This window comes from Notechis scutatus, chromosome Z, assembly GCF_049901735.1.
Source record: "Notechis scutatus isolate UNSWTSFEM ecotype Mainland chromosome Z, rNotScu1.2, whole genome shotgun sequence".
NCBI classification, from domain to species: domain Eukaryota; kingdom Metazoa; phylum Chordata; class Lepidosauria; order Squamata; family Elapidae; genus Notechis; species Notechis scutatus.
Genome location: NC_142025.1, coordinates 25,994,254 through 26,017,226, shown reverse-complemented (window position 1 = coordinate 26,017,226; position 22,973 = coordinate 25,994,254). Strand labels below are relative to the sequence as shown.

The 22,973-nt window shown below is 39.8% G+C and overlaps 1 long non-coding RNA gene across 1 annotated transcript in view; it reads right to left on the bottom strand.

Annotated features, from left to right (window-relative positions):
• LOC148128795 (uncharacterized) overlaps positions 1-22,351 on the bottom strand; it is a 35,312-nt gene extending 12,961 nt beyond the window's left edge. The window contains exon 1 of the long non-coding RNA XR_015746089.1: positions 22,272-22,351. This is a non-coding gene — a long non-coding RNA (uncharacterized LOC148128795). The remainder of the gene's footprint in view (positions 1-22,271) is intronic.
• Between the last annotated feature and the right edge of the window lie 622 nt (positions 22,352-22,973).

Genomic DNA, 22,973 nt, shown 5'->3' with positions numbered 1-22,973 from the left:
CTCTGGAAACTTGTCAACTCTTGGAGAAATAGCAAGAGGAGAAGGGACCATAAAAATTCCAGCTCTGAAAGAAACTTCCTAGGAAACTTTTCTAAGATATGTTCCCAGAAAAGGGGAGGGAATTAACATGTTGTCTCTTTGTTTGATTAAATCCTCATCAGAATAAGGGGAGGGTTCTAACTCCCTTTATCTATTACTGTATGCCTGGAAGCATCTTAGATTCTGCTTTGACTAGTATCTGGATCACTTCCTTTCAATAAAGAATTCCTTTTGAAATACCTAGCTTTCAGTAATTCATTCTTATCGGTTGAAAGGGAAAAGTCTGATGCTTATACCATCCTTCCGAGGTGGGTAAAATGACCAATTGTTGGGGGCAATATGCTGACTCTGTAAACTGCTTAGAGAGGGCTATAAAGCACTATAAAGTGGTATAGCTATTACCTATAGCTATCTCTATAAAGCCATAAAACTCTAGATCAGGGCTGTCAAACTCACAGTCATCAGCCTGGATGCATCACGTGCTGCCCATGCCTGGTTTAGTGAAGGGGCAAAAAGTCACAAAACGTGACCCCATGACGACTGTGAGTTTGACACCTTCTAGTTGATGGCCTCAGTAAGATGATCAAAGCTCTGCCTGTTTTTATGCAGATTGCAGAATTTAAGTCACAGTATTTTTGCCACCATCTTAACTATAACTTGTGGACAGCATGCAGGTGATATATTTTCCAATTGAATAATGGACATTCTCTTCCCAATTGTTCCAACAAATTAAAATTTCACTGTATACATCCAAGCCAGGTCATTCTTAGCATTGTTATGTTTCTTTCACATAATTAACACTAGAGTAATTGCGCAGATTCAGAGATGCATGAGTACAGTGTTTTACCTTTTTATTTAATTTGAATGTCTATTTAAGATCTATTAAATTATCATTATTGCTTCTGGTTATAGTTTATGAAACATTTTTATAATTTCAAGGATTTTTTGCCATTTGATTATTTTATTTATTTATTTGTTTGTTTGTTTGTTTGTTTGTTTGTTTGTTTGTTTGTTTGTACAATAGCATATAGAACATGGCAGCATGTACCAGTAAGTAAAACAAATAAATATGCATTTTTCTCTTAGATGGTAGTAATAATATCTTCAATTATATACAAATATTATGCAGTGCTTTGGATAAGTGCTTCATCAGTTGTATCATCAAACTCATCAGTTGTATGCAACATCATAAAGTATCTGTATTTTGTTTCATTGGTTGCCAGAACTGCTATTTAAGCCTAGAAAAGGAATTTCAGATAGATAGGTTGTTCTTTTCCTGGATGCATTGAATTGTCTTTGATAATTACAGTATTAAAAAAAAGGTTTGTCAAGGAAAACCTCTGGATGAGCTGAATTGACAATTCTTGGTTGTAAAACATTTTAACTGATTATAACTTTCTATCAAATAAAGCAGAGCTGTTATCATAGCTGTAGGCATTTTTGGATTTTTAATCATTTTGAAATCATTAAAGGAATTATTAGTTTTTTAATTATTTAATTAGGTTTTCACTGGTAAGACAATGAGGCAATGAATAAAAAAAGATTTCCACTTTTAATTGCTGAAATATTTTGAATGATTGCTTCAGTTGTTTTGGTTTTGCCCTTAGAAATAATCACGAGCAGAGCAGAAGCATACATAGAAATATGAGATGGGAAGGCTATGAAATTAAAAACAGGATAGAGGAGAATGTGGTCAAAAACAACTTCATTTTACTTTTTTTTAATAGCTGTAATATTTCCAATATTTATTTATTTATTCAATTGATTTTGATTTGTCAATCGCTTACAAGATAATAGGCATAAGTATATACATAGTTATGAATACATGAAATGAGTACATATAAGAAAAATAAAAGAAACAATAGGACAGGGACGGTAGGCACGTTGGTGCGCTTATGCACACCCCCTACAGACCTCTTAGGAAAGGGATGAGGTCAATAGTAGACAGTCTAAGGTTAAAGTTTTGGGGGTTTGGGGAAGAAACCACAGAGTCGGGTAGAGCAGTGATCCCCAACCTTTTTTACGCCACGGCCCGGTATCCCCAACCTTTTTTATGGCGCGGCCCGGTACCGACATCAGCTGGGCGCCGCCATCCATCTTGTTTTGATGAAAAGTGCTTCCGATGAGCTTTCTATCCGGAAAAGCTCACCGAAGCACTTTTTCATCAAAACAAGATGGCGGCGCCAGCAAGCCAGCGGCCCGGTAGGACTTGTTCCACGGACCGGTACCAGTCTGCGGACTGGTGGTTGGGGACCCCTGGGGTAGAGGATTCCAGACATTGACCACTCTGTTGCTGAAGTCATATTTCCTGCAGTCAAGTTTGGTGTGGTTAACCTTGAGTTTGTATCTATTGTGTGCTCTTGTGTTGTTATGGCTGAAGCTGAAGTATTCATTGACAAGTAAGTCATTGCAATGTATGATTTTATATACCATACTTAGATCAGACCGAAGACGGTGTAATTCAAGGTTTTCTAGGTCTAGAATTTCAAGTCTGGTGGCATAAGGTATTCTACAACGAGTAGAGGAGTGGAAAACCCTTCTTATGAAATATTTCTGGACTTTCTCAACCGTGCTAATATCAGATACGTAATGTGGGTTCCAGACTGATGAGCTGTATTCGAGTATTGGTCTAGCAAATGTTTTGTATGCTCTAGTTAGTAGTGTGATATTACCAGAGAAAAAGCTATGTAGGATTAGATTAACAACTCTTAATGCCTTTTTGGCTATGTAGTTACAGTGGGCTCTAGCACTTAGATCATTAGAGATGAGTATTCCAAGGTCCTTTACAGAGCTTGGATCATCAACAAGGTCTTGACTATTCAGTTTGTATTTTATTTTCTAATTTTTTTTGCCAATATGTAAGAGAGAGCATTTATTTGTTGAGATTTGAAGTTTGACCATTCTGATACAGTCAAGATCTTTTTTTAAAAAAATAAAGTTTTATTGAGTTTTAACAAAACAAATAAAACAACTTATTTGAGTACAGCATGGTTCCGGGTTATCACATTTCCATACAGACACAATTTCATATACATATTTGTTGTGGCTCTGATTCCCGAGCCTGTGCTGTTAGAGGAAGAGGACTTGGAAGATGAGGAGGAGGAACTGGGAATGCCTTCCTCCCCAGGACCTTCCTCTCTGGCAATGCCTTCCTCCCTGATAATGCCTCAGGTTTCATCGGACAGCCGAGAGGAACAGCCTGAGATTAATCAGTAGGAGGGCATATTGGAGCAGCCCTTGACAGGGAGTCAAGAGGAAGAATGTTGGCTTGATCCTAGGCAGCGTCGTAGGGAGAAACATGAGCAGCAACGTAGGAGGCGTGGGAGGGTCAGAGAGTGAGCTGAGTCATTGAGCCATACCCCACAGGGGATAAAAGTGGGTGTGTTGTTGGCTGGAACTTTGTATGGGACAAAGTTTAAGCTTACTTCAGGTTTTCTTTGTGAATGATTTTTGTGGTCTGCCTTGTAATTGTCTGTAAGTAGCTTTTTACTTGTTATCAGTTCGGACTTGGCAGGCAGAGCATGTTGGAATGCCAAGGACGTTATCAGTTCCAAAGAATTAACTCTGTGAAGTCCGAGCCAGCCTGCCTGCCTGTGTTTGTGTGAGTTTGTACTCTTTCATCTTTTGGAAAAGAAGGTGAGACAGAACACATATTCATCTTATGTATTCAACTTCATATCTTATTACTCTTTTTCCAACTTCTCACTATTTCTCCCTTTACTTCTCTTAATTTTCTTTTATGGTTATCTCATTTTCTTCTTATTCAATTGTATTTCTTTTACCTAAATTTCTATATCTTTTTATTCATTATACTTATACTTTCATCTGTCTTGTTTACAATTTCATATGTTCTCTTCCAACAAAAGCAAAACATTCTAAAAAAGCAAAATTCCCCCCATGATTGCCAATCGGAGTCCAACACCTTTAAGTCTTATTGTTATTATCATATGAAATCTAATTAAACATTAAATTTGTGCATTCTAAAATTATAACATTCAAATTTCTAATATCTATTTTATATCATGTAAATCTCATCATTCAGACTCTGCTTGGTACTTTCCCCTGAAAACATAAAAAGAAAAATTCTAAAAACATAGCAAAAACAATATATAGATATAAACATTAGTAAACAAAATAGTTATTTAAATTCATTCTAGTACAGGTATGAGCTTTGTAAATCTTTCATGTTTCTTTTTAATATTTATCAATCTTTGAGAACAATTGAAATATTTCCCTCCCTTCTTCATTATTACGTTAATTATTAATAAACATACCATTGGATAGTCATACAGTTTTATCTTATAAATTATTTACTATTGATAAGCAAAATAATTATTCAAATTCATTCTAGTAACTGGTATAAATTTCCTTATATATCTTTCAGATTTCTTTTCAATATTTTATCAATCTTTAGAAACAATTACAATGTTTCTCTCACTTCTTTATTATTGCATTAATTATAAATAAACATACCATTACATAACAATACAGTTTTATCTCATAGATTATTTACTTATTTCATTTCTAACTCATTACAGTATTCTACTGTCACAACACTATCTTTTGTACCTTTGCAGAATCCTCACTTTTAACTTAATTTAGCCATTGTGTCTGTGTTTTCTAGCTGAGCAAATACCTTTAATCCTAGTACGTTTCCCCTTTTTCTTAGTTCCTTCTTTTTCCCCTCACAAGTTATTTTAACCCTTTCTATCTTCCCCCTCTTTTTCTCATCCTTTTTTTATACCCTTCTCTCTCTAATTTTCCCTTCTGTAGTTTTCTTTTCTGCTTCTCCTTGCTGTTATACTTCTTTTTCAGACTATTTTTCTTTTTGGCTGTTTCCTTGATCTCAAACTTTTAACTCCTTTCCCCCTTTTTACCACACTTTGCATTATTTGATCATTGAAAATGGCTTCTTCTTTGTCCCGCCCTTCTTCTTGCTCTTGAAGCTTTTCCTTTTGCTTTTCATAGTTCAGGATCTCCATTTCAAAAAATTCAAATACGAAGCCAAAGGATCTTCCTCCCCTTTCTGCATCTTCTTTCTGTTTTTTAAGACTCATCTTCAATTCCTCCAGGAGTGATGGCATTTTAAACACTTTTGAACAACCACCCAATTGACTTTAAGTAAAAACAGAAAAAGAAAGAAAAAACCAATGCCAACAACTTTTTTTTAAATCACCAAATGATCCCAGACTGTTCCTTCTTGTTTCTTTCCTTTACTTTTCCTTTCCGTGGGTTACTGTATCTTTTAATAAGATTTCAGTTACAATGTATCCTTGGGAGTTTTTCAAAGTTTCACTGTTAATCCTCTTTATTTTTCCAGGTGGCACTCCATTTTTTCATTATTCCAAGTTCCACCCTTTTGCCTCCACTCTTCTCCTTTTTAGGGCTTTAAAATGACCAGAAAAAAACTTTATTCTCCTTTTGACACTTAAATTTCAGCTTAAAGTTGCCTATTAGTGTCAAAATAGATTAACATAAATTTCTTCCTGTATCATTTGTAATTATCAATATAAAAGTTAAAAAAGGGTTTTTAACCTCCTTTTCTCTCTCCTTTACTGCTTAAAAATCTTCTTTCAGAAGTATCCCTCTAAGTACTTTTAGATTCAGGGTACTTTGCTTAGATGTTCTCTGTTGTTTAGCCCGATCTGTCCTGCTTTCCTCTTTGTCTTCCTCCTGCACAATCTTAGCCAGTCGGGTTCTTCTTTGAGATGGCCATTTCTGACCACTGCTGCAACTGCCTTCAGGAAAGGGAGTTTACACCAGGCAAGGAGGAGAGATGCGGCTCCCCTCCACTCGGCTAGCAATCTCCCCCCCTCTTCACCACCTCTACAGGATGGCTTCAGCCCCGAATCCTAAGGATCGGGGCACTCCAGCGGCGAGCACAGATCAAAACCATGCACAATAGTGGATTTCAGTCTCGCTGAAGAAACCCAAACCGGAAGTTCCTTAGTCAAGATCTTTTTGAAGGGTAGCAGTATTGTCTATAGTATTGAACAGCTTTACATCATCAGCGAAGAGAACACAGTTGCTCTTAATATGATCACAGAGTCATTTATGTAGAGTATGAAGAGAGTTGGTCCTAGAACACTGCCTTGGGGGACACCACTATTGACAGGTACAGAATTTGATAGGACACTCCCAATTTTGACCATTTGTTGTCTGTTTGACAGGAATGCTTCTATCCAGTTATGCAGGTGTCCAGAGATACCGTAAGATTTTAGTTTTAGGAGTAGTTTGTCATGTACCACTGAATCAAAGGCTTTACACAAGTCTATGTAGATTGCGTCTATTGTTTTGCCCTGATCAAGTTAGGTAGTCCATATGTTTTTGCAGTGTAAGAGTTGCAGATTATAGGATAGTTTTTTTCTGAAACCAAATTGTTTATTGGAGAGTAGGTTGTTTGTCTCTAAGTGGAGGATAATGGATTGGTTAATAATTGATTCCATGACTTTACAGGTGATGCAGCATAAGGAGATTGGTCTGTAATTTTCAACTAGGCTGGGGTCTCCCTTTTTGAAGATGGGGATGACCGTGGCTTGTGACCATAGTTTTGGCAAGGAGCTGGTCCTGAAAGATTTTTCAAAGATTATGCTTAATGGTTCTGCTATGGCAGTGGATAGTTTTTTTTAAGAGGTAGGCACCTATTCTATCCAGTCCAATAGATAGAGATGGTTTTAGATTGCGTAGTGCTTTTTCAACATTGTCTTCTGTAAAATTGATATGTATTAGATCATTGTAGTTTTCTGTGGTTCGGCTAGGAAATACTGGGCATGATCCATTGCTGTTTACAAATACTGAGCCAAAGAATGTGTTAAAGAGGTTGGCTTTAATGGTGTCGTCATTGCAGTCTTTACCATTAGGTCCTATCAGGTGGGATGGACCTTGAGTCTTTTAGTTTGTTGTTTACAAAATTGTAGAAAGCATGGGTGGAATTGGTGCGTAGAATTGGTGTTTAATATGATAATTGGTGCATTCAGTCTTTATCTGGTGGCATAAATTTTTGTATTGGCTTTTGAAGTTGGCAACGTGACCAGATTTGTTTTTCCACCAGAGTGATCTCTTTTTGGATTGAAGTTTCCTTATTGTTCTGGGTAATCTGTTTTTTTTTTTTTTTTTGGAAGTTGTTGTTGGTACATATAGTTTGATGACTCTTTTGACTTCAAGTAAAAATATGTTGTAATGGTCTTCTACAGTATTGCATCCAGAGAATAGAAATTGCCAACCAAGGGATGAGAGATCGTTGTCTATGAGATCATAGTTGCCTTTTTTGAAGTTATAATTGGGGATTACGTCATTGTGATGATTTTTGTGTGGGCATATGTTGAAACAAAAGTCAATCATATTGTGGTCACTGTTGGAAAAGTGTTCTTTAGTTTGTATTCCGTAAATTAAATTCAAACTATTGCAGAAGATGAAATCGAGGCAGTTGTTAAGTCTAGTATTGTTGGTTACTAGTTGTTCCAGTCCCAGATTTGTAACAGCATTGTAGAAGGTTGCATGTATGGGTTCAGTTGTACATTCGTTTAGGGTCCAGTTAATATGAGGTAGATTGAAGTCACCAAGAAAGATAAAAGTGTGTGGGCAGGATGTTGCCCATGTTAGTAGTGAATTTAGCTTGTTTACATGTTCAATGTCATAATCAGGTGCTCTGTAACATAGTAAGAATCAAAATGTGATATTTAAGGGTAGTTCACAGGTGATGGTTTCAGGAAGAGCAAGCTCCTGGGTAACTTGGATGTTTTTAGATGTAAGGACTTTTTATAGAAGATAGCAACACCAGCTCTTCTACGAATTTAACGATCTGATCGGTAAACATGATAGTCTCTTACTGTGGTAATGGAGTCAGGGAGAGAAGCATTGAGCCATGTTTCACAGACAAATATGATGTCGAATTTAGCCATATTTAGTAAGAGGAGAAATTCAGGTATTTTATTCACAAGGCTTCTTGCATTGAGTAGCTTGCATTTAAGGCCAGCAGTAGTTGGAATTGAGGTAGTTAGGGGCATGCATACCTAGTCTTGGGTGATGGTTTCTGTTTGAAAAGTTGTTGGGCCTAAAAAATATTTTCTCTTTTTCAATTGTTAGGTTTCTTACTTAAGGAAAACTATTTTGGTTTTTTGTCTTTAAGCTCTTTAAGCTCCAGTTCTTAGCCAACCTTGATTAATCTTTAAAAAGCTAAGTAGGGTCAGTCCTACTGGGATAGGAGAAATATAGGAAATACTAGTGATATAGTTTGAAGTGGAGTGTCAAAATGTTTCTGAAAAATTCTGGAAGAAAGCAGTGGCAACGTCCATACTTACTGCTAACTTGACTCAAGGGAGATTTTACTTTTAAATTATAAATTATTATTTGGTATTCTCATCTCAGAGTAACTTTGGGTGGCATTATTTAAGTGTAAACATGTTTCAATATTGTTATGTTTGTCTTATGTGTGGACATTTTTTGTGGATTTTCTTTAGTCTAGTGATGAGAGCCCAGAAAAAGAATCTTTCATACTCCCAGCTTAAAACACAATGACAGTACCCAATGCTTTAGTTATCTTTCAATTTTCTGCTTCCTACCACATATTAATAAGAACGAGGCTTTTTTAAAAATATAAACTTGTGGTTTAACGCAAGTCCTAATTTAGAGATAAAATGTTCTTGTTTTTAAAAAAATAAAATTTAAAAGAAAACATTGTAAGGAATGTATATCATTTAAGGATTGGAAATTATTAACACGTAAATTGATAGACTTTTTAGTCCTCTTTGATCTTTAACAGAGGAAAGAGAACTAAAAAAATCTATTAATTTACATGTTATTCTTGAGTTCTTAATGCCTCCTCTGCCTACTGCTGTTTAACATATGTAAGAAGTTATTGGGAGAGGTCTCCCATTGATTTATAGAGGGGTGTTAGCTTGTCGTCTTTGGCTGAGCTGTAAACACTATTGAAGCATTGATCCAATATCTGGAAGAATTGGCAGTGGGATATTTGTGGCATTTAAATTAATGTCCCAAAAGATGGAATTGCTATTCGTCCAGAAAATCTTGGTCAATGGTACCAGGGGAGATAGCGTTTTCTTTACATTCAAATCACTATATCCTAATTTCCTTTCTAATCTGAATTGAGTCTTTTTTTTTTTTTTAAAAAAAAGAACTTTTATTTTTAAAAACAGACATACACATACAAAACATAAAAACATAAAGCCATCTTCCATTTTATATGCATACAGTGTGCCAGTTGGTTACAAATCTTTTGTGCTATCCTTTTGTAGTCATTTACTCACAGTTTATACAATTTTTCACATTGTGAAACTAACATATGCTTATATATTTATCAGTTATTAATCATCCATGACTAAACTGTAGTATTTATTCCATCATTTTATACGAGATGTTCCAAGTTTTATCTTAAAATTTATGTTATACTTTCAACCAATGGTTATATATATATGTCTATATTATGTTTTATATCAATCTATTAAATTTCTATCACAGAATTATCTAGTCAATTACATTACCATGCCTTTTTGTCCAACCATTGATAAAACAAATCCCATGTCATATAAAATTGTTTATCTTCTTGTTCTCTAATTTCAAATGTCAATTTACTGATTTCAGCACAGTCCATAATTTTCTTAATAACTTCCTCCTGCATAGGTATTTTATAATTTTTCCCATTCTTAGCCAATACAATCCTAGCCACTGTTAATACATTTACAATCAAATATTTCAACTCTTTGTTCCAACCATGTGTGGATTTTAGTCCAATATTTCTTTGCGTCTGAGCATGTCCACCACATATGGTAATATGAACCAGGTATCTGATGACATTTCTACCATTTATCCGATTTGTTCTTAAACATTCTCACAATTCTCGTTGGGGGTAGGTGCCACCTGTAAAACATCTTATACAGTTGACATTGTCATTTTATAATTTTGAGACCACAATTTTTGCCATTTTTCTAAATCAATCCCATATACAAAATTTTTCCCCCAAGCAATCATCATTTCTTTAACTTGTTCCTCCTCCAATTTAAATTCTAATAAGTGTCCATAAAGTTTTTTAATTACCTTTTCTTCAGTACCCATCAAAATTTTATCCAAATCTGTCAACTTATCATAAATACCTTCTCTGTTTAACATCTTTATCAAATCTGGATTGTATTTGCAAAATATGAAAACCAGTTCATTTTTACACCTTGTTCTTTCCAACACTTGCATAGATTTAAGTTCACCCTTTTCATTCAATATCTCACCATATCTAACTGTTTGTTCCTTTTTATATATTATTGGATAAGGAAAAGCTTCAATAGTAGATATCCATAATGGAATTTTAAAATAATATTGTCTTTTTATCTTCTCCCAATTCCAAAACAATGCCTCTTGAATATGTCTTCTAAAATACCCCTCTGTTTTAGTTCCCTAATACCAAAGGAAGGCATGCCATCCCAACAGCAAGTCATGCCCTTCTAAGATCAATAGTCTATTGTTCCTTAATGTTATCCATTCCTCTACTCACATCAAATTTGTTCCTTGGTAATACAACTCCCAGTTAGGCAAGGCAAACCTTCTTATTCTTGCATCTTGTAACAATTTTAATTTTATTCTTGCTTTTTTGCCATGCCAAATATATTTCAGCACAATTCTATTTAAATCTTCAAAAAACTCTTTCCCTAGTCAGATTGGAATTGTCTGGAATAAATATATAATTCTAGGCAATACGTTCATCTTAATTGTAGATATTCTCCCGTTCAATGATAATTGTAAGTTTCCCCATTTTGTCAAATCTATCGCAATCTGCTGTTTGAGTTTAAGATAATTATCCTCCTTCAGTGTACTACATCTTGGTGTAATGTATATCCCTAAATACTTAACCTTGTTTGTGACCTGTATTTCTAAAACTTCTTCCAACTCTTTCTTTTGTCTTACTAACATATTCTTTGTTAATATCTTTGTTTTATCTTTGTTTATTTTCAAACCTGTTACTTTTCCACATTCTTCTATTTTTTCTATTAATTTAGGTGCTGTTTCCAATGGGTCTTCTAATATAAATATCAGGTCATCTGCAAAAGCTTGCAATTTATACTCTTCCTTTTGGATTTTCATTCCTTTTATTTCTTCTCTAATATTATCTTATCTAATATTCCTATTCAATACTTTCAATGTTAACACAGACAGCAGGGGCAACAGTGGACAACCTTGCCTAGTCCCTTTTCTTATATCTATAGATTCTGTTAGTTCTCCATTTACCATAACTTTTGCAGTTTGTTCATAGTATATTGTTTCAATGGCTTGAATGAATTTTTTTACCAAAGCCCATTTGTTCCAATTGCAATAACATAAATTTCCAACTCACATTGTCGAAGGCTTTTTGTGCATCTAAAAACATCAAAGCCATTTACTTCTCAGGATGTGCCTCATGGTATTCCAGAGTATCCAAAATAATTCTCACATTGTCTTTGATTTGTCTCTTTGGCAGGAATCCATTTTGATCAGCATGAATAAAATTATTTAAGGATCTTTTTAGTCTTTCTGCCAAAATTGAAGCAAAGATTCTCCTTAGAGCTGTTCGGATCTGTTAGTGTTTGGGGATTAACCCCTAGCAGAGTATTGCAGCAGTAGTCAAGCCAGGCAGCCAAAACGAGAGTGGAAGGGCCCCAGAGTATACACACACTGAACACAAACACTGTTTGTAGTTTAAATAGTATTTAATCCAATTAGAGTTTAAAGCATTGTCATTCAGTCCATTAAGTCATTCACAGTATTTCCATCCAGTAAGACTCACTAGTATAGTCCAAGTTAAGAGTCCTTGCAATATCTTTATCAGCCGATAAAGATATCTTCTCCTCCTCTTCGCCTCTCTCCAGAGGAACAAACGCTGGATATTCAGCAAGAAGTTCAAACAGTAGAACAGTAGAATTACGCAGTAAATCAGCAAATAGTAGCAAACAAGAACAGTTCAGTCACAGGCACTCACAGTCAGTAATCACAGTTAGTCACAGTAAGACACAGTTAGTCGCAGTAAGACACAGTTAGTCGCAGTAAGACACAGTTAGTCGCAGTAAGCTTTCCAGCTTCTAATGCTTCCTTATATTGTAACTTCTAACCGCACCCTTAATGGGCTAATTGCCTGCAACATTGTGCTTAAAGTGATAAGCACTTAAACCATGATATCTAAGTTTTATATATTTATTCACCCAAACCATATTTGGTATCAATGTTATACCTAACATACTCCCCTTTTGGGTGAAATAAATATATAATACCTTTACAATCTAACCCCATATTTTTCACAACTCTCCTGGTGCTTACTGGCACCTTGGGCTTTAGTAAAATTATCAGCTAAATTGTCCTCCGACATACAGTACTCTAGCTGAATCATCTTACTTCTTACAGATTGTCTCACGTTTAGGTATCTTAGATCTGTATGCTTGCTCCTTGTTTTTACTGCAATATTTGTGGCCATTTGAATTGCTGCCTGATTATCTTCATGTATAATTATAGGATAATCTACAGTTATACCTATATCAATTAACATTTGTTTATACATTATTAATTCTGTACATAACAGTGATAAACAGGAGAATTCTGCCTCCATAGTAGACAAACTTATATGCTGTTGTCTTATTGACTTCCAGCCTATTAATGTCTTACCCAGCATTATGGCTGTTCCTGAAGTCGACTTTCTAGTGTCTCTTTCTGATGCAAAGCTAGCATCTGCATAAGCACTCAGAATTAAATCACCCTTTGGTTCTAAATACAATGAATAATTCATTGTCTTTTTAAGATATCTTAATATCCTCTTAGCTGCATTCCAGTGTCTTTCACATGGTGCAGAATTGAATCTAGCCAACTGATTCACACAGTACGAAATATCTGGTCTAGACCAATTACTAATATAACTCAAACTACCAATTAAAGATTGATAAATCACCTTATCAAACTCCGGCTTTGTTCATCAGTGTTGCTAAACTCCTGACTCATTGGAGTCTTAGCTGGCTTACAAAGCTCCATCTTGTAATCTTTTAGCAATTTGCTTATCTTATCTTCCTGAGATATCTTAAAACCTTTCCGTGTTTTCTTTATATTCAAACCGAGATACTTCTTTATCTCCCCTAATTGCTTGATCTTTATTCTCTTTCCTAATGATGCTATTATTTTATTTGCTTCATCATTAGTTTCAGTAATCAATGCAATGTCATCTGTGAATAGTAATAATAATGATACTTTCCCATTTGTCTCCCTCTTAAACAGACATGGATCGGCTAAACCAGCTTTAAATCCTATATTGTCTAGTTCCTTTACAATATACTGGTTCCATTCATAGCCTGATTGTTTAAGACCATAGAGGCTTTTCTTTAACAACCAACAATCATTATTATCCTTATTTTCACTTTTAATACCAACAGGTTTTTTCATATAAATAGTATGTTTTAATGGGGCGTGCAAGTAAGCAGTTTCCACATCTAGATGGTTAACTATATAGTTTTTACTAGCTGCCCACACTAAAGCTGCCCTCAAGGTTGCTGCCTTAAGACTAGGTGCAAACACCTCATCGTAGTCATTGGCATTCTGCCTAAAACCTTGGGCTACTAACCTTGCCTTATGGATTAAATTACCAACTTTATCTGTTTTTACCTTAAATATCCATTTGCAGCCAATGGACTTCTTACCTACAGGTAATTTGGCATTCTCATACACTTTCATATCTCTTAATGAATTCAGTTCCTTATTCATTGCTGCATACCATCTTTCTTTTTCCTTAGTAGGATACTTTTTAATTTCTTCAACAGAATTAGGAACTTGATTAATCTGGCACACTGTGTTAGCCTGGTACCTATCAGGCGGTCTAGATACACGTGTAGTTCTTCTGGGAATTACAGGGCTTACAGGAGGACTTTGTTGAACTACTACCTGTTCATCTTCCTCATCCTGTTCAGCTATTGAATCTGTTTCTTCCTTTATGGGCACTATTTCATCCTGTATTTCTCTCTTTACTTTATTTTTAAAATTACAGGGATAACTAATGGGATTTCTATAGGATTCAATAATTACATCTTTATTGGCATCCTGTTCTAATTTCTCCCATCCTTCATGTTCTAGAAATTGGGCACTAGCACTACATAACACTTTAGATGTGCCTTTCTCCCAAAATCTATATGCCCTATGGTTTGCCTGATAACCAACGAAGAAAAATCTTTTAGCTCTATGTTGCCCATTTTTTCTGAGTTGTGCAGGAATATGCACCCATGCTGGTGCACCAAATGTGTGCAGGTAACTTAGGTCAGGTTTCCTGCCATGCCACCTGGTGAATGGTATTTCACCTGTTGTTGTATTAACAACGTTGTTCAATATGTTATTAGCACACATTGTAGCCTCCCCCCACAAAGAATCAGGTAACCCAGAATCATTTAACATTGTTCTAACCATTGCCTGTAGTGTTTGGCCTCTTCTTTCAATAAAAGCGTTATGTTCTGGCCTGTATGGAGCAGACTTCTTATGCTCTATTCCAGCTACCTTAAGTCTGTTCTGGAATTTGTTATTAATAAATTCCGTACCATTATCTGTCACCAGGGTTATCAGTTGCCGTTTAGACTTTCTTTCAGCAAACCTAAGCCAATTGAAAAAATGTTGATATGTTTCAGTTTTGCTTTTCATTAAATAGCAAAACCCATATCTAGAATAATGGTCCATAATGCTCAGTATATATCTAGCACCCCCATACTGGGTTTCTTTGGACCTATGATGTCTGCAAATACCACTTCTAAAGGTTCTTTTGTTTTGAAACCATTTAGCCTATTTGCAGGTAATACTTTGCTCTTATCTTCACAGCAAACATTACAACGCAAATATTTATCACAAGGTTTTAACCTTATTCCTTCAGATAACTCAACTGTACGTTTTAGCATTTTAAAATTTACATGCCCCAAACGCCTATGCAATAAATGGATACATTCATTATGAGGCTTTAAATTATTAAATACAGTTTGTGCCTCCCCTTTCTTACTATTATCTAATACATATAATGTTCCATTTAAAGCTGCAGTTACCCTTTTGTTATCTTTTTCAATTATGCAATTATTATCCTTAAAAGTAATTACATAACCTAATTTATCTAATACCCTTACTGAAAGCAAATTAAACTTTAGTTGCGGTACATACAACATTTTTATATCCTGGTTTATGCACGGACAATGTGCAAGACCTTCTCCTTTCGCTTTAAGATTCCAGCCGTTAGCAAGAGATATATGTTGAGAGCTTTTAGACATTTTTATAAATTTAGTCTTATCTCTTGTGATGCAGTGGGATGCGCCACTGTCAACCACCCATATATCATTCTTCACATCAGAGTTGTTAAACGTGGCTAGTTCAAATGCTTTCTTTGGCTTTTTTATATTCTGGCTTTTTCTCTTTTTGCAAAATCTTGCCAAATGTCCTCTGCCTCCACAATTAAAACACTTTTTAATTGTGTATGCCGTCGAAGATAAATTCTCTTCTTCCGGGTGCTGTAATTTGCTTTGCTGGTTTCTTTCAAGCTTTGAAGATAATTTCTCTTCTTTCTTATCTTCTCTCAGCTCGTCACGCTCACGCCTTCTTCTGGCTTCTTCTAGTAGCCTGCCTGTAATCTCGGTTAATGAGAGGCTATCCTTAGGCAATACTTCCAACGAAGTCACATAGTCATCATAGCTTTGATCTAATGAAGATAATATTATGTAGACTTGTTGCAGTTCATTAAATATAAGCTCTTTTTCTTGCAATTCTTGAAAAATGCTCTTCATACAGTTTAAATGAACTAACATATCTCCATTCCTCTGAAGATGCGTTCGAAAAAGCTTCCGTGTAAGATTTATATGTGCTCCTACACTGTCCCGAACATAAATCTTCCTGAGGTTCTCCCAGCAGTTTGCAGCATTTTCTTCTCCACGAATATGGACAAGCTGCTGATCACAGAGAGTCAGTCCTATGATGCATAAAGCCTGCTCATTCTTCAGTTTAAAGTCTTGTAACTTTTCGTTATCATCATCATCAGCAGGATCCCAGCTACTCACATCTGGTGGGTTTGCTATAATGTCCCACAAACCTTCTTTACGTAGAAGTAAACTACATTTCATTGACCATGAAACATAGTTTGTTCCGTCCAGCCTGGATATCATGGACAGTTGTGACAAATTTACTTGTGCCATTACTCTTCAGATATTTTGACTATTTTAAACTAATTAAAACAGTTTGTTTTTACAGTAATGTGCAACTCACACCAACTCTCTCTGCTATATCCTGGTTAGTTAGACTATGCTGCTGGGCCCATAACCAATGTTAGTGTTTGGGGATTAACCCCTAGCAGAGTATTGCAGCAGTAGTCAAGCCAGGCAGCCAAAACGAGAGTGGAAGGGCCCCAGAGTATACACACACTGAACACAAACACTGTTTGTAGTTTAAATAGTATTTAATCCAATTAGAGTTTAAAGCATTGTCATTCAGTCCATTAAGTCATTCACAGTATTTCCATCCAGTAAGACTCACTAGTATAGTCCAAGTTAAGAGTCCTTGCAATATCTTTATCAGCCGATAAAGATATCTTCTCCTCCTCTTCGCCTCTCTCCAGAGGAACAAACGCTGGATATTCAGCAAGAAGTTCAAACAGTAGAACAGTAGAATTACGCAGTAAATCAGCAAATAGTAGCAAACAAGAACAGTTCAGTCACAGGCACTCACAGTCAGTAATCACAGTTAGTCACAGTAAGACACAGTTAGTCGCAGTAAGACACAGTTAGTCGCAGTAAGACACAGTTAGTTGCAGTAAGCTTTCCAGCTTCTAATGCTTCCTTATATTGTAACTTCTAACCGCACCCTTAATGGGCTAATTGCCTGCAACATTGTGCTTAAAGTGATAAGCACTTAAACCATGATATCTAAGTTTTATATATTTATTCACCCAAACCATATTTGGTATCAATGTTATACCTAACAGGATCATCCAGAGAGTGGGTGGAGCTTCAGTCTCTGCTGTTGTAGGCTGAGCTCTAATTTCTGAGGAACGCTCCTCCTTCCATCACGTGGCTTGCCATTGCGTTCCCCAGTTTATGCTCAGCCCTTGTGCAGAGTAGGCAGTGTTTGAATGTGCTCTTCAGTGTTTCAGGAAAGCCCTATTTGATTCGTTTGCTTCCTTTCCAGGTTGTATTTAATCCTTTTAATCCTTTTATTGTGTTTTCTCTTAGCCCTGCGCAGTTGGTCCTCTTTATTTTCTAGAGTTCCCTGGGTGGTCCTCCCCCCAGGGGGTGCCAGGGGGAAGGCTAGCAAACTTACAAGCTGCCCCCCACCCCTCCCTATTGCCTTTCTGCCGCTTTAGTTTTCGATCATTTTAAACGCTCCGTTTTCGCTCCGTTCCCCCCCCACCGAACTCCGTTTTTTCTATCGTTTGTACGTTTTGCTAGTTCCTTTCTGTTTGTCCTTCCCCTGGGGACCTTGGATTGCCCCTGGGGAGTGTCCAGGTCACTGCAGAAGGCCCCCCTGCTGAAAAGGCAAAATTGAGTTGTTTCTGTTGGAGGTTTGTGTTCCCACCTCCGTTTGTTGGCTTCCCCCGCAGCCAGCCATAGCGGCCGCGGACTCTTATCACCTTTTCCGCCCGGTTCTGCCTGGGAAGGCAGTCTGGTACAGGCCCGGCTTTGTCCTTAGGCCTCTGTTGTACTCTGATCATCTCAATCAGTTCTTCTAATTCAAAAAAAAAAGGAGAGATCCTCGAAATTACTAAATCAGAGCAAAACTAAGACACACCAGAAGGCTTAATTGAATAAGTTTATATATAAAAATAATAATAATAACAAAAATAAAAATAAAAGGAATATACATATATATACACATACATACACAAAATAAAAATACAAAGAAATAACAACAAATAAGACAAACAGATTAATTATAGATGAATAATAAACGGGGGGGCGTAAAATATTTTCCCAGGGCTCCCGGCCTTCGTTGTAGGTCGACCCCTAGGCGCGCCAACCGCCTCATATTTGATCCCTCAATCATCTAAAATGGCAGAAGGCAATCCCTCAAGAGGCCCTTCTTTAGAGGCCAAAGCAAAAACCCACCACCTGCGCAGTCAGGCTAAGGAGTCCTCCAAAGCCTCCCAAAGGGACGCCCTAAGGCGACACAAGGCACTAGAAAAAGAAATAGACAAACGCACCAGACAGGCAGGCTCAGTGCCTCCAGCACCTGCCACTCCTTCTACCTCTGCTCTCCCCCCGCCCTGCAGCTTTTTCCTCCCTATCCAGGCACAGGTCGCCCTCTCAAGGGCACCAGGCCCCTGGAACACCAACCAGGCGAACACCAGAGGCTACCTTCACAGCCACAGCCACCGGCCTGCGACAGGAGGAACCTCTCATTCAGGCGATTCCGGAGCAGCTCAGAGCCTGGATGGAGATGGCTATCCACCAAGGCATTGCGGAAGGACTCCAGCAGATGGCTAGGCCGGGGTTGCCTCCGCCGGCCACCGAATCCGTAAGTTCATTCCCACTCATTCCGGAACCGTCTCATGATCAGGTACCTCTTCAAGGGGAGGTTTCCCCCTCAGTCAGGGAGGATGAGGAGGAGGCGGAAGGGGACTTAGATTTGTGCGGGGAGGAGAAGGAGGAACAATTTGATCTGGGGTCCTTACAATACAACGAACCCCTTCCTGACTCAGAACCATCAGAGGCGGAGATGTCCGAGGACGAAGGGCTCACCCCCGACCAACCCGCCTTCGTAGGGCTCTTCAAGCCCCAGCTATTCAAATCCCTCCTCTTCAAAGCCAGGAATATCTCGGGTCTAACTACTCAAAGCCCCTCTGATCCCACTCCTCTGGTTCCGGAAGGACCAGAGGATTCCATGTTTAAACAGCCTGTGGTGGAGGCCGAGGTCATCCCAACCCCCCCATCTTCCTGGACCTGGTGTCCAAGCAACTGGCCTCCTCAGCTGCCCCCCCGGCCCCCTCGGCCCATGATAAAAGATTCTTCAACCTTGACCCAGAGCTCTCCAACCTTCTGAGCACCCCGGAGGTTGATGAGCCCGTCGTGGGCCTGGCCTCTTCCTCCGCCCTCAGCGACCCCTTAGAGGCTCTGAGGCCGGAGGAGAAACGGTCGGAGCTGGCCTTACGGCGAGCTCACCAGTCGGACGCATGGGCGATCAGGGCGGCCACGGCCGCCTCCTTCTTCATCAGGTCGTCCATTCGCTGGCTTCGCCAGCTTAAGCAACACGTCCTGACCTCCAATACCCGCGCCCATCAGGATATAGCCAAGATTACGGCCGCGGCGGAGTTCTCAGCAGACGCCACCATTCACTCAGTAAAATTCTCCTCCCGCGCCATTTCCTCCCACGTCTCGGCCCGCCGCCTGCTCTGGCTAAGGCACTGGCAGGCAGATCTCAAGAATAAGGTGAAACTAGCCTCTGCCCCCCTCGTGGGAAATAAACTGTTCGGACCTTCCCTGGATCCTCTCCTAGTCGAAGGAAGGAACAAAAATAAATTCCTCCCATCCCTCACCCGTCAGAACCCAGATCCCTGCAGCCCTTTCGGAGGGCTCCCTTTCATCCCTATCCCCAACCCCCTTTCCTCCCAGGTACCAAAGCCCCCCCTTTGGCTCGGGACAGCCCCAGGACAGGTCCGACCCCTTTGATAGGCACAGGAGAGGTGGTAACTTCAAGAGGCCCTTTCGTGGCTGGCAGCAGGCCCTTCCGGCGTTCCAGATAAGCCACCTGACTTAATTCCCATTGGCGGGAGACTTAAAACCTTCGCCAACCAGTGGGACTCTTCCACTTCGGACGCCTGGGTCAGGGACACCATCAGGTTCGGACTTGCCCTCGAGTTCCTCTCTACCCCCCGCCCCCTGATTTCTACATGACATGTCCCCTCTCCAAGAACCACACCAAACGCAACCTCATGGACTCAGCAATTCAGCACCTACTTGACATTCAGGCCATCCAGCCCGTTCCTCTGTCCCAAAGGGGACAGGGATTCTACTCACACTTATTTGTGGTGCCCAAACACTCGGGGGGATGGAGGGCGATTTTGGACCTAAAGCGGCTAAACCGCCATCTTGTATGCCGCAAATTCAAAATGAACACGCTGCAATCCATCCTCTTGGGAGTTAGACAGGGAGACTGGTTGTCATCCATTGACCTCTCTGAGGCATACTTACACATCCCAATCCAACCCTCCCACTCCAAATTTCTGCGTTTCAGCTACAATAACCTTCACTTCCAATACGTGGCCCTCCCATTTGGGTTGGCCTCTGCCCCCAGGACCTTTACCAAGGTCCTGGCCGCTCTGGCTGCCCACCTCAGAACCATCCCGGTGCGACTCCACTGTTACCTGGATGATATCCTCATCCTATCCTCTTCCAGGGAACAAGCCGTCAGGGATACCCAAATTACCCTCACCACCCTCCAGGAACACGGGTTCCTCATCAATTGGAAGAAAAGCCAATTGGCCCCTTCCGCCAGGCTATCCCATCTGGGGACTATAATAGACACGGTCAAAGGGAGGGTGTTCATCTCTCCGGAGAGAATACTCAGCATCCAACAATCAGTCAAACTCATCAGACGACTTAAGAGGGTCTCCCTCCTCGAACTAACCAAGTTGCTAGGTAAAATGATCTCTTGTATTTCCGTTATTCCCTGGGCCCGTTTCCACTCCAGATCCCTCCAGTGGTTCCTGCTCCCGTACCAAAGAACTGGATCAAGCAACTCAAGGCACAAGGTCAAGGTCTCGCCAAGGGTTCTCACCTCCCTCCTTTGGTGGAGCAAGGCGTCGATCAAGGGCTGCCTCCTCAAGGAGCCCCCAAGACTCACCGTCACCACAGACGCCAGTCTGTCCGGATGGGGCGCCCACCTACAGTCCCTTACAGCTCAGGGCAGATGGTCAGCGACAGAAAGGCTGTGCAATATAAACTGGTTAGAGCTTCGCGCCATCCACCTGGCCCTCCGCAGTTTCCTCTCTCAGGTACAGGGCTGCCACGTACTCATTCTCACCGACAACATAACAGCCAAAGCTCATGTCAACAGGCAGGGGGGGCACTCAGTCATCAAGCCTAATGAGGGAGACCGAGCGCCTCTGTCGGTGGGCGGAGTCTCACCTCCTTTCACTCAGGGCAGACCACATTTCGGGTATCGACAACACCCGAGCAGACTGGTTGAGCAGGGCCACCATAGACCAGTCGGAGTGGCGCCTCCACCCAGCCCTGTTCAGGGAGGCAAAAGCAATATTTGGCCTGCCAGTAGTAGACCTGTTTGCCTCCCCTCAATACCCAACTTCCAAGGTTCGTTTCGAGATTCCCGTCCCTAAGGGCAGAGAACCACAACGCCCTTCGATGCCCGTGGCCCTCGGGCCTCCTTTACGCCTTCCCCCCTCTGGCGCTGGTGCCCAGAGTCCTTCAAAAGGTACTCCATGAGAGGGCGGAACTGCTTCTTGTAGCTCCCTATTGGCCCCGTCGCTCTTGGTTCGTGGACCTCCGCAGCCTATCTGTAGCCCCTCCCTGGAGGATCCCAGCAGACCGGATCTCCCTGTCTCAAGGCCCCCTTCTTCATCCGGAACCCCAATGGCTCCAACTAGCCGTCTGGAGGTTGAGCGGGAACGTCTGAAGAGGGAAAATTTCTCCTCCGAAGTCATTGATACCATCTTAGCAGCTAGACGTCCCTCCACCAGAAGGATTTACGACGCCACCTGGGCAATTTTCCGCAAATGGTGTGCCAATCTCCTCATTGACCCAACTGACCCATCTATTGCCCAAATTCTCGACTTTCTCCAAGAGGGCCTCAGCAAGGGACTGTCCCCCAACACTCTAAGGCGGCAGGTGGCAGCCTTATCCACCGTCATTTCCTGCGAGGGGTTCAGCTCCCTCTCTCACCATCCCCGCATCCGAGCCTTCCTGAAAGGGGCCACAAACTTACGGCCACCGGTATCCGACCTGGGACCTCAACAGAGTCCTGATTTCTCTCACTAAGCCACCCTTCGAACCCCTAAGAGAGGTCTCTCTTCAGTTTCTATCCTACAAAGTAGTGTTCCTGGTGGCAATTACATCAGCCCGTAGGATTTCAGAGATCGCTGCTCTGTCTGTTAGGAAAGACCTGTGCGTCTTCCATTCCGATTGGGTGGTCCTCCGACTTGACCCTTCCTTTCTATCCAAGATTAACTCGGTTTTCCACAGGGCTCAAGAACTTTCTGTCCCACTCTCTGGACGATCCGAACAGCTCTAAGGAGAATGGGCGTTGGTTCTTACCTGACACGCCATTTCTCTTGAGCTGTGAGGATCGTCCAGCCCCTCCCTTTTCCTTTCACCGTCTGGTGGGGTCTTGTTTTATATTTCTTTTCCTTCTATAGTCTGTTATCAAGCCTCTTGTGTAGGCCTTCATCGTGTCCCAGAGGTTTTATAGAGATGTATCCTCTTTTCTATTTTCTTTAAAATAGAAAGCAAGTTCTTTCTCTATTTTCTGTTTAAAGTCTTTTTCTTTTAATATCGTATTATTTAAGACCATTAATCATTACATCTTTTCAATTAAATTCCGCAGCATATTTTCCCCCCTTTATTTTTAATAAGAGCTATCAGTATCTATATTACCCTATTTTCTAAATATTTTTAGTTGCAGAAATATTCTTATTACCCCTTGTCACCCTGCAGAATCCTCTTTTTAATTCATCAATCATTATCTCTGAAAAAACAATTTATTTTCAACGTTTTACTATTTCTGTATTTCTTTCTTTCATATGCCTGTTTCTTACTGCTCCTCCTCCCACTCTTTTCCCCATATCTTTTCTCATTCCAGTTTATATCCCTCTCTTTCTTAATATCTTCCTTTCCCCTTTTCTGCTGGGTCTTTCTGCCTTTCCTGACTTCACAAGTATTCCCTCTTTTAATTGCCTTCTTAAATCTCAACTTTTTAACCTTCCTTCTTTCCCCACTTCTTTGTAGCGTTCTTTGTTT